Source organism: Phalacrocorax carbo, chromosome 25 (genome assembly GCF_963921805.1).
Source record: "Phalacrocorax carbo chromosome 25, bPhaCar2.1, whole genome shotgun sequence".
In the NCBI taxonomy this organism is placed as follows: Eukaryota; Metazoa; Chordata; class Aves; order Suliformes; family Phalacrocoracidae; genus Phalacrocorax; species Phalacrocorax carbo.
The window spans coordinates 1,396,818-1,413,853 of NC_087537.1; the positions used below are offsets into that span (position 1 = coordinate 1,396,818).

The following is a 17,036-nucleotide window of genomic DNA, read 5'->3' on the forward strand; positions in this document are numbered from 1 at the left end:
GCCAGTTTCAGCATCCAGCCCAGAGGCTCAAGCGGCGATAAGGAGCATCTCAAGCCCATGGCACCACAGTAAAACTCTAGATAATAACAGTCTAACTCCCCGGCTTCTTAAATAAACATTAGGTCTCGCTTACCACAACTAGGTCAGAGGTCACGACTGCCCCGCGGCCAAGGAGCTCATTTGTGCAAGAGCTGCAGCCTGCCGAAGGAGGAGCTCCGGGCCAGAGCGCACAGAATACGAACCAGAACTTGCGTCTTGCAGAAAGCTGCCACTTCTGTTAAAAGAAAGCTTTCAGCAATTATCTACGCTTCTCAGAGGTGACCGTGAAAAAAATGTTTAAACAGGAAAGTTCCTGAATTTTTAGAAATCAGAAACGCTGCCTTACAACCCTGATTTAAACCAGTAAAACTCAGCCCACCAAGCAACCGTGTGAGATCTCAGCTTGGGCCACAAATATCCCAGCCATATCACAAAGCTTCTATTGCAGAAAAAAAAGGTGCATTTCTAGGACAGATTTAACCCATTTTAGTACCCTTTACCAGCAAGACAGAGAAAGACGGTTCCCTTTACAGTTCACTGGGGGACTGGGACCAATCTCAGTCTCAATTAGAAGTTAATTAATAAAGCCTCATTACAGAAAGCGGCCAGGCAGCAGGAGAGGCATCTACCACCCAGTCATAGTCCCGTGGACTCCAGGTGGTTCCTGCAACCCTCTTCTTGGTCGCTCAGGAGCCCCAGACTCCTCATTGCAGCAAATAAAGTATCGCTGCTAATAATTTCTCCTTCCCCCCCAGTTCTTCATCTGTGCACGTGTGCTAGTGTTATTTTTAAGCTACGGTTTAAAAGCCCTCCGTGCCAAGCAGATCTGGGCTGGGCAGGGGATAAACAAACGAGGCCTCGAGGGCGGTCGCTTCCCTTCCACCCATCACAGAGCAGGCACTGGTTTGTCCTCTCCCCTCTGGTGCTGCCCAGGCCCTGCTTCCCATCGCTTGCTGGCGAATGAACTGATTAATACAAGGGTGAGGGAGAAGCTCCTCCAGGCACGGCTTTGGTTTCTGATGTGCCACCTGGGCAGCTGCAGGAGGAAAGTCCTCCTCACCCTACGAAAGATCAAGCTGGAGTTAAATGAGGCAAAGAAACCCTAGAAATAACGCACGTGGCTGCTGAGGAAGGGTGGTGGCATACTGCAACAATCAGAATAGCCGAGAGTGGGCTACGGTTTCCTCTCCCCACACCTTCTTTTATATGGAAAAATAACCCAAACTCCTGTTCTGGGGGTGGAGGTGTGAGATCTCAGGGGAGAACTTCTTGCACAACCGCCTACTTTCCTCCCCAGCTCGTCAGCAGAGCTGCCCTGCCCGGGGGCTGCCTCCCCCAGAGGGGCAGGGGTGGAGGGGTGGGCCTTCTCCCCACTCCAGGGGATTTTTCCCCTCCTACCTGAGTCACCATAAGATGGATCTGGGGAAATTAAAGCCAGCTGAGACCTCAGCTGCCCCGTGTTTGCACCATCACAAGCAGCGTCGCAACCTCAAAGCAAGTCGATCAAAGGGCCAGACTGAAAAGCAGAGACTTTTTATGGATGAGAAGGTGGCGGGACCAGCTCTGAGTCTGTTGTTGGCCCAAAGGACGGGCCAAGGACATGCTGTTGGAATATAAGGAAAAATAACTAGATAAACAGCATCATGCTGCATTTAATGACAGCAGCAAATGCGCTGCTGGACCGCCGTACCCCCCTTACGGCCCCCAGTGTGATGAGAGTACGCTTGGCGGGGCTGGAGGAGAGAACGGACGCGTAACATGACGAGTAACTCTCTAGCTTCGGATGTGGCTGACCATAAAAACAGAAGATACACAAAGGGATGGGATCTTAGCAGGGTTTTGCTGAGTTCTTCTTCGACACACTTCACAAAACGGGCAGTTTACTTCTCGTGGTGATCTGCATTCATAGCTGAATGCGCAGTGCAAAAAGGTAACGGTGAGAAAGGTGGAAGAAGATGAAAAAAAGACGGTGGCTGACTAGAGAAAAAAAAATTACCTAGCAGCATTTGCTGTCTACCAGGCCTTTTCCTGCTCAGTGCTGGCACGCCCCGCCAGACCAGTGCGGCACGATCCCACCCAAAGGACACGCGGCCGCGGTACCGTCGATGTTTGCACGCTCCCGGTAGCGGTGCTGTAAGGGGGAGGGAAGCTCAGTCCAACCCAGGGGTTAAAACTTCAGACAAGACTTAGGAAATACGGGTCGTACCCCTAGCTCTGCTCCGCAGGGACCCGAGTCGCTCCTGCGCTTCTCCCCCAAGCACTAAACCAGAGACAAAATGTCACTTTGCAAAAGCAGTGACAGGAGTACCCAGCTCGGTTACCAGTGCCATGGGCGGGAGCCTTCCCGCCCTCACGCTGGAGCAAAAAAGCAGACCTCACGTGCTTAGATTTTGCAGAAATTGCAAGTTTTCAGGTCAGCACACGCACAGCTCGGGGCAGCCGGCTGACCCATCCTCGGGCTGCACTGAAAGCTGCTTTTCGCTTCCATCTCTCAGTAAGAGCCCAGTTCTTTACAGGGCCAAGAGCATTACCCAAAGCAGGGAGCCAAATCTTCCTGATATTAAACAAACACCTGTCACTGCCACAAAAACCTTATTCAGGTCTTAACAAGTACAGAGACTTTTGGTTCACCTTTACCACATGCATGGCAGATGCAAAGCCAATCTAGGCATGATCTCATGTATTTGTCATTGCTGAACCCATGCAAATCTTCAGCTTGCAGGAACCGAAAGTTTAACTTCCCTTCCTGCTGCTTTGTTTTTTTTAATTCAATTGTCTAAAATAAGATAGCAAGCAGATATTTACTTTCCTTTCTTTGCTGATGAGCACTGTTGCACAAAACCCTAACTCTTGAGTGATTAAGCCTTTATTGGGAAATTTCCGTGACTGAAGGACAATTCTGATGTCTAGAATCATCCTGCAGGACAGGAAAAGAGCAAATAATTTCCAGTGCAATAAACAGTCCAAAAGGCCTTCCAGGAGTCAGAGTCTGCATGCGCTGCCCTGTACCAAAATCAGAACTTCTCCCATCGATTCTAGTTCCTTCTTCTTTAACTAGAAGCACGGTCTAAAATCCACTGACAGCAACAGGACCTTTTGTGAAAAGCCCCTGCATTACCTTGGGAGCTGGGACGAATTTTTCTTGTTATGCCACACGAGAGAGGGGAGGAGGTAAAACCCCAGCGGCGACAGGCACGCAACCGCGCGCACCCCTGAAAAACGGAGGAAAGAGGAACCACCGCGTTCTCCCCTGGGTGCTGAGAGTTTTACTGGATTTGCAGCAAGAGCAGATGGATTTCATGCAGGCGTCTGTTCGGGCTTGAAGGACCCCGGCCGTGCTGCAGAAGCCCCGTGCAGTGACAGGACGGTGACAGATGCAGCTACTTTTCAGTCCCCACCTGCCCTGGCGGCTACGCAGCAGTGTAAAACTCAACAGCTGCGCTCCTCTGGGACGATGTCCTGGCTTGTACTCGTATAATGACCACACTCCAAGCGGCCGAATGCTCCAGAGAAGGAAAAAAAGGTGCTTTAAGAATGACCTTAACTAACCAGGTTGTAAAAAATAAAATCTTTGCAGGCAGAAGTGACTCACCGGTCCAAGTGCCTTTCCGAAAGACTCTTTCAAGCCTTCATTTCCAAGAGACACGAGAGCATTTACATGTCACACACCCGGCAAAGGCACCCTGTTTCCCACCCAACTGTCTGAAAGTGAAGGTGCTGGGTCGGACACCCAAAAAACCCTTTGTCTGACCAAGCTACCACTGGTGACTTCCTCAGATCCTCATCCCGCGGGCCTTCTTGTGGTCTAGAAATTCAGGCATTCTGGTTTACCAATTTTAATTAGAAGAAAAGTAAAGTAAAAATCCCCCCCCGCAGCAGGAGCACGCTACCCCGCCGCAGACGGGGACGGGGGGGTACAAAGCCTCCGCTCCCTGGTTGATTGGCGTAACTAGCACAGGTTGTCAGCGCAACCTTGCAGGTTTCTATAGCGTAGCCACCGCTTTGCATCTGATTGTCAGGGAATCACCCAGCTACACGCGAACGTTAATGTGGAAGGAGGTGTGAAGGCACACATGTGTTCGTGTTTGCATACGGCTCCCAGCAGAACTGGTTTCAGGCTCCGGGGACTACCGCAGCAAAATTCAGCACCACCGGAGCAAAATCTCACCGCCAGAGCTGCACAAATAGAAGCTCGTGTTTTTAGGGGAGAGGTGACTGATTCCCTTGGAGATAACGCATTTCTTCTTCTAAGTTTTGGCAGCACCAAGCAGTGAGAAAGACTCTCTACCCCTGTGCCAGGGCGGGGAGGGGGAGAAGGGAAAACAAGTCTCTTTCTGGATGACTAACACAGCCAGCAGCAATTGCCACTCTGCAGCTCAGCCCTGCTCTTCAACAGGGAGTTGCACAAGACTCCTTTGAAGAGGTTAACACCTTCGCAGTTGATTCTTGTCTGCCTTGCCAGAGGGTCACGGGTAGCTACGGTGCTTCTGCTCAAACTCCACGACTCGACCGCCTGCAGAGACTGAGGGTCACTGAAAGTCACAGAGCTGTACCCCAACAGCCGCAGCTCCCCCCAGGCCGTGGGTGCGATTGCAGCAGACCTGGCGAGTAACCGGGTCCTTGCAAGACTCATCAAAATGTGTTTATTGCCAGCAGCTTCTGGCGGGCCTCCACACCCATCTACAAACGAGCAACCCCTCACATGCCAGCGCTGCCTGCACCACCTAGCAAACAGCCGAGAGGCATGCAGCCAGAGACGTGGAGGCTGTTTTGAAGCATGCTACAGATAACAATCAACAGAAAAGGTCTCCACGCCACCACAAGCAAGACCTGAAATGTTGCCAGAGCCTGCCTCCTCAGCCGGGCACCCCGTCTGGGGCATTACGTGGGCTGCACCCGTTGGACGTGCACCCGCCGCGCCGGCTTGCCCCGCTGCTGAGGAGGTGGTGGGGCGTCGTCCTGCAGCGCCGCGGCCGTGCCGCACAGCTCTCCCCCACTCCTGACAGCCGCCCCAGCATCAGGCCCACTGCTGCTCCTGCACAAGAGGGCGCGGAGACGAGGCGCTAGCGAGAGGAACTGCGGCTCCTCCCTGGGGACTTCGGGCTTCTGGTACGTGCCCACCCCGGAGACTGGCTCCTAAGCTACGGCGGGGAGCACGCAGGGCATCGTGACCTGGTCTGCACCAGCTCACGCCGAGCAGACAGCTCTCGGCTCCACGGCCCGCTGACAGCGCGGCGGTAACGTCTCCCTGGGGAGCCTTAGTCTTCCTCCCTCGGGATCATGGTCTAGCCAGCCCGTGAGGAGCAGCCAAAAGCCAGCCGTGTCTCAGACCCGTTGCACATGAGTAACACCACAGCTTCCCTCCAGCCATGCAAAACACGTGTGATGGGAAAGGGGCAGGAGAAGCTGAAGCAGAGGGGAGCCTGGACGTGTCTGAGACGCCCCATGGCCCGAACAACTGGCCATGCCTTCCAGATTCTGTACGGCCCTCTGGGAAGGAGGGAGGTATCTCCTTGCCAAGCAGTAACGGTGATCTTCAGTTTCAAAATTTATAATCAGTAATACAAAAGGAGTCTTTCCTCACATGGCATTTCCTCCTCCAGACGTGCATAAAGTTTGCCGGTCATGGCACGTTGCCTGAAGCACACTATGAAATGAAGCATCAGTGACGGGTAACCAAGATGAAAACACCTCCTTCCTGCAAGGGGAAGCCATCTGAAGACACAAAAAGTACAGATTATCTGCAAAAGCAGGTAACAGAAGGCACCCTCACAACCTCCCCGGGCTCCAAGCGACCCACGGCACAGCCAGAACAAGTCCACGGTCACAGTCCCCTTTTGGCTGCGATCATCACACAGCGCCAGTGACCGGCAGAGAGCCGAGAGAGAAAGCTGTGATTTCTTAAGAGACCAGCGCCATGATCTCCTCCGCGTCCTCCCCCAGGCTGCTCTCCTCTCCTCTCGCCTTCTGTCACCCAGGAGATGAAAAAGCACGCTCTTCTTGGGAGAAGGCTCCCATCCAAACCTCTGCTCTCTGGTTACGGCCTGCGTAAATCCGCAAGCGAACAGGACCAAGCACAGTCCTCTCGTTGAGAGATGCTGACACCGTGTGGGAAAGGCTGAGAAATGCTCCACCACAGACGCTCCACCCTGCGCCCACCGAGCCGGGACTCCGGGAAAAACTCACGAAAACTTACCCCTGAAATAAAGGCATGGGTTCAAACGGTATTAGTTGAATCATATTAAAGTCTTCTGTGGGCAATCAGGCTAAAAAGTAGAGTCATTTTAGTTTGGTCTAATTTAATGCCCTGGGGAGGCCCCACCTCGAATGCTGGGCTCAGGTTTGGGCCCCTCGGGACAAGCAGGGCCTGGAGGGGCTGGAGCGTGTCCAGAGAAGGGCAGCGGGGCTGGGGCAGGGTCTGGAGCACAAGTGTGCTGGGGGGTGGCTGGGGGGGCTGGGGGGGTTTAGCCTGGAGAAGGGGGGGCTGAGGGGAGCCCTTCTCGCCCTCTGCAGCTGCCTGAGAGGGGCTGGAGTGAGGGGGGGGCTGGTCTCTGCTCCCAGGTCACCAGGGACAGGGCGAGAGGGAACGGCCTCAGGCTGCGTCAGGGGAGGTTTGGGTTGGAGATTAGGGAAAATGCCTTCCCTGCCAGAGCGGTCAGGCCCTGGCACAGGCTGCCCAGAGAGGGAGGGGGGAGTCACTGTCCCTGGGGGGTTCAAAAACTGTGTAGACGTGGCACTTGGGGCCATGGTTTAGGAGGCCACAGGGCGGGTTGGGGTGAGGGTTGGACTTGATGATCCTAGAGGTCTTTTCCAACCTTATATACTGGAAGTGATTTTAAAATGGCTTTGATTCACTTTATTTCTACCTCTGAATCAGACTGCCCGTGCCTTCTCCATGTGATTTCAGTAACCCCTTTTGAACACTAATCTTCATAACGTTTCCCACATCTTCCCATAGAAATGACCTCTCCCATGTATCACCTTCCACAAACTTTGTCCCCAGATTTCCTAGACAACTTTAAAAAAACATAAATGGCCTTTTCCAGTCACCTCCTGCCGTTTACGACCCTGCGGGAGGCTGCGCTGCGGCTGCCTCGGCGCTCAGCTGCGTGAGCCGCGGCGCGAGCGGAGGGCAGCTCCCTCCGAGCGCGGGAGCTGCGATTCTTCAGGCAGCCAAAGAAAGAAGCTTTTTTAAACTGAACTTTACAAACGCACCTTTTTTTTTTTTTTTTTCCCCACGAGGCCTCATTCTGATTTTTAATCACTCCCCGATCTAACCCATGGAGAGCTCTAACTTCCGCCGTCACGTGCAGCGCCGGAACCTGCACTTCGGCAGCAGCGCTGTGAAAACCGGTGGCTGGAGCATCACCACAACTTCTACAAAACCCCACAACGAGCCAAATTCCTCGCGCTGTGCTGCTTCCCGCCCGCTACAGAACAGCGGAGAGCCTTAGCTTCCACGCTCTCGTGGATGAACTGAGAAAAAAACCCTGCCATTTCAGCCAAGGCCTCGCTCGGTGACTCAGAGACTTATTCACTGTTATGCAGGTGAAAGCAAACTTAGCAGAGGTGCAAATTTTGCGCCGTAGGAAAGCCGCAGCTGGCAGAAGTGAGAACAGAACTTTCCACAGCAGATGGTACCTGTGCTGACTGCTAGAGAGTTTCTATTTCCCAAAAGCCCCACCATGCTAACAAATCGTTGGTGTTACGTTACGGAGCAATTCCAAACATTGTCAGCAGACATGCACGTGAAAACTTACAGAATTGAACTATTTCTCAGGTAGTGGAGGAACGTGCTTATCTCAGCCACCTATTTCAGGGGGGTGGCCAGACCCCTCAGGTGCTCACCCCGTGAAGCCTACGCTTCTACGCTCCTCCAATGATGGCGAGGAGGAATTTAACTTGTAGGCGTTATTTCTTTTAATGGCAGCTAACACCGGGGCGATCGCTGCTCTCAAGGCATATTCCAAACCTCTTCCACCTGACACGCTGGCAGTGCTCAGGCCCTGTGATCTGCCATCCTTCCCCGCTGTGGAGGGGCTCCACCAGCCAAACAAGGAGGAGGGTGCATCGCAGGGCTCTGGAGTGTAACTGGCAGCAGAAGCCGCTACCTCCATTTCACCTTCAAACAGGCTTATTGCAAACTGAAACCTCCCCGGCTCCATGTGGGTTGGTTCTGCTAATGCCTCTTTCCCCTGTTTGCATAGAAAATAAGTCCTTTCTTTGTGGCTTTCTGCAGAAGTTAAATGAACAAAAACAACAAAGACTGCTCCACCTATGCAGGCGGCTTTTACCTGAAAGGGCTACAGCCCACACTCCACCCACCCAAACCTTAAAGAAATAAACATACAGTGGCATAAAATCGGTTATCAAGGAAAGTCTCCCCACACCCCCTCACAAAAACACTTCAATATTTTGTTCTCAGGGATGCTGCCAACTCGCTTCTCCCCCGCAAACCAGAATGCGTGCAACAGATAAGGAACCACACACCCGCTTATAGCCGAAGAGATGTTTCACCAGACATTTTCCAAAGACCATTAAAAATGTGCAAGAGGCAAGGAATTCCTGCTACTTTCTAAAAAATGTCCAAGCAGACCCCAACAAAATTGGGGACCCAACGATAAATGGGATGACGGCTCGTTTGTGCGCCAGGCTCCGCTGCGGCAGGCCAGACCAACGCCGTCCTTTGCGGGTTACGCTACGCCTGCCCCCAGAGCAGCCAGGGCCGCGTTCTGAGCTTATCACTGAGGTCAGTCAAGCACCCAGGTGCGGGCACGGGCGCCGCAAGGCAGGCTGTGGGAGACAACAGAGCCTCAGTGGGTTGGCAGCAGGGGGTGGCGTGACCCTGTTTGTCTCTGCTCTGCTCTTCTTCCAGCCGCAGGAGGACTCTAACCCGCTCCCGCAGCTTTCCTTTCAGTGAAGGTAGTCCTTGCGTGATTCCTGACGCTGCCAGCAACCGCGGTAAGGCTGCGGGACTCGAGCAGGAGGTCACCCCACCTCCTGCCTGCCACGCTCCCGCTTTCCGGAGCCTCCTCTCCCGGGCGAAGCGCTCCCCGCGGCCGGGGCGCTCCTGCACGACGCGCACCCGCCAGCCTTCCCTGCACGGTAAACGCTCACAAGCGTCGGTCCCAGGCTCGACAGGCTCCGGGCAGCGGCGCAAAGCCAAGCTCTCGCAGGGCTTCTGTCAACCACCCCCCACCTGGCACCACATTTCCAGGTACTTTGGGCTTTCCAGCTCCGTGCTCCGCCGCCACCCTCGGGGCTCGCCCTCCCGAGCAGAGCTCTTGGCACGGCGTGGCTTCGTGAACCAATTCCTCCCCGTTTCAGTGAGTCCCGATCGCTTCTTCCTCCCGGGCTCTGAAGAAACAGCAGCCTGAACGCCTCCGTGTGAAGAGACGCCTGGGATGCGGTTCCCTTCGCAGCGTGCCTACACAGTCCCCGCATGATCCGAGACCAAACACTGAGGAACAGCAGGTCTCAATTCCCGAGCTATAAAACGGGGCCATTAGCACTTAATTTCTCTCATCCATTGTCTGCTAGACGTAAACTCAGTAGGAAAGACTACGTGTTTGTGCAGACTCTAGCATGAAAGAGCCGCCAGACATAAATGAAATATAAAATAATAAATATAATTTAAAATCCCCAGCAGGCAGTTGTAGAAGTAGCAGGGTAGCAGAGAGGCACATGCTTGCCTTTTAATGACAAAAATAAACACCCTCCAGGCAGCCGGGAGAGGGCTGAGCTCCGTGGTGCGAGGTTTCTTATTGCTTTTCTGGGAAGGGCTTGCAAACCCACAGCTGGCGATGCCGCGCCAAATACCACCAGGCAGGTCGAGATCCCATCGACACCCGCTCAGCGTCGCCCTCCCGTTGCGTCCTCCCCGCCGCATGGCGGGCCGCGAGCGCTCGGAGCTTACCGGGGCTGGCGCGGCCCGCCCGTGCGACACGCGGCGCTGCCGGCACCGCGGGGACGGCGCGGGACCCCCGTTCCCGCAGAAGGCAGAGCGGAGGGAAGCCCAGCCCGGCGAGCCCACGCCGCTCCTGCCGCCAGGAGCGGGTGGTGGATTTCACCCCATTTAAGCCACAAAAGCGTGCCTGACCGTTCCCATTTACAGGTCTGCAGATGCCACGGGGGGTGGCTTCGCCGCAGCACGGCGAGGCAGCAGCGCGCTCCGTGCCGAGAGCCCGGCGCCCGACCGCGAGGGGCGAGCACGCGTGCATCGGGGAGAGCGTGCCAGTGGGGGAACACGCGTTTGGGGGCGAGCTGAGACAGCAGCGGTGCAGCCGCTTTGCTAAACGCCCCCCCAGATTGCTGAACTGACACCCGGGAGGGCAGCGCCCACCCCGGCCCGCTCCTGCCGGTCTCTGCGCAGCCGGTGCCGGTAAGCGCTGCGAGGGCGGTGTTTCAGGGAGGACCGTGGAGCGCTGCTGCCGCTCGGTGTCATGGTCCCCACGTGCCCTGCACCGCCGCGGACGGCAAGGGCCGGGGTAGCCAAAACACGCGGCGGGGAGGCGAAGGGGACACCCCCCGCACCCCCCCAGACACACTGCACGCGCACACTCACGCGCAGCGTCCCCTCGCGCAGTCGCACGCTTGCACACGCCTTCTGTGTGCGCGCTGCACGAGCCACACGGGGTCCTGGGCGCGCGCCCTTGCACGCGCACAGGCACGTGCGATCACGTGCAGGCCCCCCCCCCCCCCACGCACGAACACGTGCAGTCACGTGCGTGTCCCCCGACGCGCCCGCGCTTAACGCGCCAACAGGTGTGCACGCGCGCAGCGGCGCACGCGCGGCCGCTCACCCGCGTGCGCACGCACAGGTGCGCCCACACCTGCCGCCGGCTGCACAACCCCGCGCGCACAACGGCCCCCCCCCCAAGTGCCGCGCGCGGGCGCCGCCTGGCGGCCCGCGCGCGCTGCGCAGCGCAACCCTCCCGCGGGAACGAGGCAAGCGGCTTCCCCCCCACGGTGTCACGTGACCAGGACTGACCATTCCCGCCCCGCGGGGGGGAAGGTGGGAAGGCGGCGCCGTCCGTGAGCGACGGGAGCCGCGCGAGGGGCTGCGCCACCCCCACCGCTTGGAGCGGCCCGGGGCGGGCGGCGGGGGCCGCGCTGAGGGGGAGCGGCGGGAGCGGGGCTGAGGGCGGCCGTGTCACGGAGCCCGGCTCTGCCGCCCCCGCCGCGCCGGCCTCGGCTTCTCACGGGGCCCGGGTGCAGCGGGGGGGGGGGGGGGCTGCACGGGCAGCCCTCGGGGGTGCGGGGGGCCTCTGGGCGCGCAGGGCTGCCGGCGGTTGCTGCTGCACCTGCCGTGGTTCCCCTTCCCTGCTGAGGGTGTCTGGGCCGGGCCCAGGGGGGTGCCAGAGGGTTCCAGGCAGCGCGGTCACGGGGGGGAACCGCAAAAACACTTCAGTCGTGAAAGAAAATGGGGTTGGCGATGGGAACGCGGGGTCTGCGGCGGTGCTGGCGGCCTTCCTCGGGGGAAAGTCCCGCAGACACTGCCTGCCTGGGCAGCCCGAAGCGGCGAGGGCGCGGTGATGAACTGTGTATCGGGTCACAGGGGTCAGTGTAATAAACAGGGCTGCCAAGTGAGATTTGATCGAGGAGGTCTTTATCGTCTCTGAGGAAGTACACGAGAGAGTTTATCATTAAAAAGGAAAGTCTTGTGGCCCGGTGTGTTAATGGGAAGCTCTAAGCTGGGCTTCGGCAGTGCCGAGGGAAGCGCCAGCGGGAAGAGTTGCACCCGGCTGTGCTGGCGGTGCCCGACGGTGCGATAGGCGCCGTGCGTTGGAGGGAGGCACGGCGCAAATAAATAGGAAAAATGTTGCCATCCAAGAGCTGTACTGATTGCCTGGGCCTACCTAGAAAGAATCTGAAAGAGAAATAGAAGAAAGAGCCTTAAAAAATCTGGGTATTCCCACTCCAAAATGGGAACTGGTGAAGGGCAGGCGCGGAGCCGCGGGAGGAGGCGCGATGGAGCAGAGCTGGGGTCGCGGGCGGCCGCCTCCGGCGCCGGGGGAGCGGGGTGAGAGCGCGTCGGCGCCGGCACTCGCTTGGGGTGGGTTAGCCGTGGGTTGGTGGGCTGTGTGTTGGTTCGCCACGCGTTGGGTAGCCACGCGTTCGTTAGCCACGGGCTCGTTAGCTGCGTATTAAACACCAGCGGGAAATCCCCGCCTTATCCAGGCCGGCCAGGTGAGAAGCAATTCCCGAGGGCTCTGCTCCGCGCTGGCTCTGCTGTGAGCCGCTGCCACTGGAGGGCAACAGGAGATCACCGCATTTCTCGCACCCCTGGACCCGCGGTAGACCTAAAATGAGCACAAAGGGCAAATGAAATCAATCTGCTATTGCAGAATAGGTCTGCTGGGAAGCCGAGCCCGGCAGAGAGATGAGGGAGCTGCAGCCTGCCAGAGAGATCAAGCTCTAATTAGTCGTTTATGTGTTTTCTTCCCTGTATTATTTCCCAAAAAAAGCTTCTAAATCTTTCTCGGAGCTGTGTGTCATGTTATTCTGGTTTAAGTGGAACAGCACGGTGCCCTTCGTGGTTTTTTAAAGGGCCTAAAAGCTCGGTTTGATGCTTGAACGTCCTCGTGCCTCCCAAGCGGCCGCTGTTACAACCTCCCGTCTCACTGCTGCTGCAGGGAGTCAGATAATGCCCAAGAAATCCAGAAACAACACATTCTTGGCAGCAGCCGGCGTCTTCTCTTTTAAACGCAGACTTGCACCATATAAATCCTGGCTCCCTCTGTCCCGTCAGCGGCCGCTGAGGCATGGTTTCCATTTCTGCAAACCGTGAACAACGTGGTGGGAAAGCCCAGCTAGGAAACAAGGTGGGAGAGCCACGCTTTACATTTCCCTGGTAGCTCTTGAGGATCTCAAGGCCCTTTGGAAATGAGAGCCGAGCTCTAGGTGCGCGTTACAGAGCGAGAGAAATACGTCCGAGGTGATACTCGGGAGCGTGAGCAGAGCCTGGAGCTGGGCATGGATTTCCGATGCCGTGAGCTCATTCTCGTGCCTGTTTTGCTGCCGCAGAACTGCAGCACGGAGCCGTGGCACTTGAACTGACAGGGAAGGAAGCAGAAATGCAGCGCTTCGGGTATTGAAATGAATCAATGAATAGACCGTGGCCTGCCTGCACTGCACGGGCAGGGCGCTGTAGTTTGGAGTCGTTTGTTTCTTGGCCGAGGTCTGGGAGCTGATCCTTCCCTCGTGCTGCGGCTGGTGAGCTGTATCCTCGTGGGTTACCCACAGTTAGGGGCAGCAGCGGGAGAGCACGGGCAAGCCAGCAAGTGCTAATTCACAAACATGCAGGGACACAAACAAAAGCAGAGGCAAGCCATCTTGTTCTCGTAAATGCTGACCATCTCGTTTTGGTTTGTTCTGTTTTCCCATGACACGTTTTTGTCAGTGTCGTGAGAAAAGCGCTCAATATTCCCAATGGCAAAAAAAAAAAGAGGCTGGCTTGTCATGCCTGGCACGTGGGTCAGGCCCATCCCTGCTGCCAGGATCCGTCTTCAGCAGGGGGTCGCACCAAAGAGCGCCTTTGCCGAGGAAGAGGGCGGTGTTACCTGGCAGAATCGGGATGCCAGCGAGGTGGAGCGCGAGATACCCCAAGTCCTGCAAAGTGGTGGCACCGACACCCGGATTTCCCATCCCGCCTTGGTGGCTTTGCCTGCACTTGCAAATCTTTCTCCGTTATAATTTGTCGAAGCCGTGGCCCCAGGGGGTGCCTGAGAGTGACAGCCAGACCAACCATGGAAGTGCTAGCGATCTGCTCACCGCTTTTTCTCTCCTCAGGACAGCTTGTCTGCCTCCCAGGAGAGTCGCCACAACTCCATTAGAGTCCATTAGCGGCTTCCATTAGCCTTGCAGTGAATTTAGCGCTGCTGAAAGGTGTTGTCGTGGCAGTCCCGGAGGCTGGAGCCCCTTTGCAGCAGAGCTCCGGTGTGGAGAGGAGCCAGGCACGCACGGAGCCGCCGCACCGAACCTGCCCTGCCCGCAGGCAGCCCGGCCTCCGCGCAGGAAGGAACCGCAGGGGCCTCTTCTTCCTTTTCCTGCAGACTTGGACAATAGCAGAGGCAAGGACTTGGTAGAGAAGGAGCAATGGGTTTCTCGACATCGAAACCAAGAGGTTTTTAATGAAGTGGTGCCTGACGGGCATTTGCTTGCCCCACTGAGGGGGGTTCAGGGGCACTAGTGCTTTGCTGTGAGCCCTCTGTGCTCTCCAGTTATGACTACCATGGCCTCCCATCCCAGCCGAAGAGCCCTTTGCACCCCTGAGGCAAGGGCAAAGCCTGAAAAGGAAGTATTGCACAACGATGTGGGTCAGGAATGGATGGGACTCGAACTGAGGGCTCTGGCCAGGACAAAGAGATGCCTCTTTCGCTGAGAAACGGCCTGGCCCGGAGCCCACGGGGGGACCACGGGCAGAGCGGGGCAGGTGCCTTTCTGGTCCAGGAGCCCCGCGGCCTCAGCACCAGTCGGGCAAGGGCGCTGCTGGCCAGGACTGAGACGTGGAGAAAGCACGCAGAGCATTTGGCCCTGCTATACCCTGCACTGCGGATGTCAACAGCCTTCCATAGATACCAAAATCCTTTCAGTGTGACAAGTGTCAGCAGCTGTGAGTCAGCCCTTTGCAATGCTTATAATCGGTCAAACCATGGCTTCATTGTCTCTGGGTCCCCTGGAATGTGAGCCGCACAGAAGCCCACCCCGGCAGTCCGGCTGCTTCCCGGGGCTGCAGACGAAGGCGAAGTGAGCACCTTGTGAGGTCCCGATGCAGCGATACATGCCCAGGCTACGAGGGATCCAAGGGCAAGATGCCACTTTCCAAGTAGCACCTGAGCGCTTTGTGCCTGGCCAGCACGTGGCTCGATGTGGAAAACAGATCCCGAGAGCACATCCCAACTCTTCTGCCAGGGGAGATCTGGGAACAGCTGCGGAGAGAGTGCTTGATCCTCAGGCCCTCAAAGGCTGCTGCAGATTTCAGTGGATTTTAGCCATTGTGCGTTGGAAACAAGCACGTGCCAATCTGTGCACAGCTGCAGAGAGGTAGCTGCACGCCCTCAGCACAGCCCTGTCCCACTCAGCCCCTGGCAGCCCTCTGGCTCCAGGTGATTCTTACCTATCTCACCATCCTTGTCCCCTTTTTCCCAGTAAACCCACAATAATCAGCCTATTCTTCTCCAGCCCTTTGCTGCTGCACCCATCTGGGGCCCTCGATACACTTTGGCTCTACCTTTCCCCTTCCTGTGCCGTACCTTGTTTCATTCCTACTCACCCCTGCTATTAACAATAAGAGCTGTAATTAACATTGCTGACTGTGCCCAGAATCATCTCCTGCCCCTATTCCAGTAGGGTATACAGGTTTTTCCGTTGAACAAGTATGGGTGCAATTCACCTAAATTACCAATCCCTATCAGTTGCTGGCTTGGGGCATTGCAGCATGAGCAAACAATGCTGATTACAGAGAGGAAAAGCAAGTGTGGAAAGCAATTGTTCTCATTGACTTCACCTTGATAACGAAGACGCCAGCTGCAAGACAAAAGCCATTTCACGGTTCCGTGCCCTGGGGTTGCAGGAGTCTCATTCCTGGAAAAGGGAAAATTGGTGGCATGAGTTTAAAATGCAGCTCTGACGTAGGAAGGATAGTCCAGCGGTCAGGGACAGTGGGAAGAGCTGGGTTGCATTTCCTTTTCTTCTTGCACCCACCATGAAACCTCAGGCAAATCTCGCCCTGAGAAGAAAACTGTTCCATGATTAACTAGTTGAAAGCTGTCAACAGCTGTAGCTCAGAGGTTAACGTCTCTTCTCTTGCAGCGCTGTCAGCGTGTGCAGAAACGCCGCTGCTGAGAGGTCACTGGAGCACAAGCAAGCACGCACGCGGAGAGGTGCGATGCCCTCAGCTCCGCTCTGCGCAGCACCCGCGGGCTTTGCGCACAGCGCGCCCGTGCTGTAAGCCCAGCTGCCCTCTGGGTTTAGGGGCCACCGCACTGGATTTCTTTACAGCACTTACAGGGGGAACAGCCCAACAAGTTGTCTTTCCCGAGACCTTGTGTGTAACTACCCACGGCGCGTGAGCTGTTGACTCTAAGCCCAACCAAAGCGACCGCAGGATTTCGCCCTGCGCAAGTGTGGGGGATCCCTCGCGGCTGGCCACGCGCTGGTTCCTCCGGTGGCTCGTGCCCACCGGTGGGTTACCTGCAGGTCTGGCAGGGGGCAGAGGTATCACCAGCTTCTGCCGGTGTTTGAGAAGGCCACGATCCCGGCCAGTGCCTAAATGCCAGCAGTCGGGGTGCGCGGGTGAGAGGAGCTCAGTGGGGTCCCTCCCAAAGAGACTCTCTTCCAAACTGAAAAGTTTCTTTTAGATGGTTGGGGATTTTGCACCAAAGGGGAAACAAAGTCCTTAGGGTCTTGCTCTGTATCTTTGGGCACACATAAACACAAACATCTGCAGGATTTCTCCTCCAAGAGAGCCCCTGCATGCTGAGAAGCGCTGCAGGCTTCACCCAGCACTGCAGCTCCCGCTGGGCCAGCCAGCAGCCAGCTGAGACTTTGAACCAGCTCCTGTTTTTAATGATGAAACTGCTTCTGGCTAACTGGGGCAGGGTGAGTCCTGCTGCCAGGCAGCTCAGCCTGGGAGTGACCAGGACAGTCTCCTCTGAAAAACCCTGGGATTTAGCATTGATAGTTACTGGAATGGCTCCAAGCGCGGGTTTTTTCCACAGCGCTGTGTTGCTGATCACGTATAGAAGGACTGTGGAAGTGCCTACTGAACCATCGCTGACGTGCTCCTTGGAGGTGTCCATCCACGTCCTGGCTCCGGCTGGCTGGGAGCAAAGCCTGAGGCAGCGCGTGGGGACTAGTGGGTAGAGAAACAGACTCCCAGAGACTCGGGTGTAGCAGCAAGGAAGGAGGGAGCGTCGCTGCTCCTCTGGAAACACGATGTTATGGTTCCACACCTGGACTGGAAGGTCTTCTGTTAGCCCATGCTCTCCTGCCTT

The 17,036-nt window shown here is 56.5% G+C and overlaps 1 long non-coding RNA gene across 1 annotated transcript; it reads right to left on the reverse strand.

The window, feature by feature from the left end:
• Positions 1-11,625: 11,625 nt before the first annotated feature.
• On the reverse strand, positions 11,626-15,865 carry LOC135317371 (uncharacterized). Its single transcript, XR_010376338.1, has 3 exons — positions 15,745-15,865; positions 15,548-15,624; positions 11,626-12,341 (listed from the first exon to the last, which is right to left on the reverse strand). It is a non-coding gene; the product is annotated as an uncharacterized LOC135317371 (long non-coding RNA).
• Positions 15,866-17,036: the final 1,171 nt, after the last annotated feature.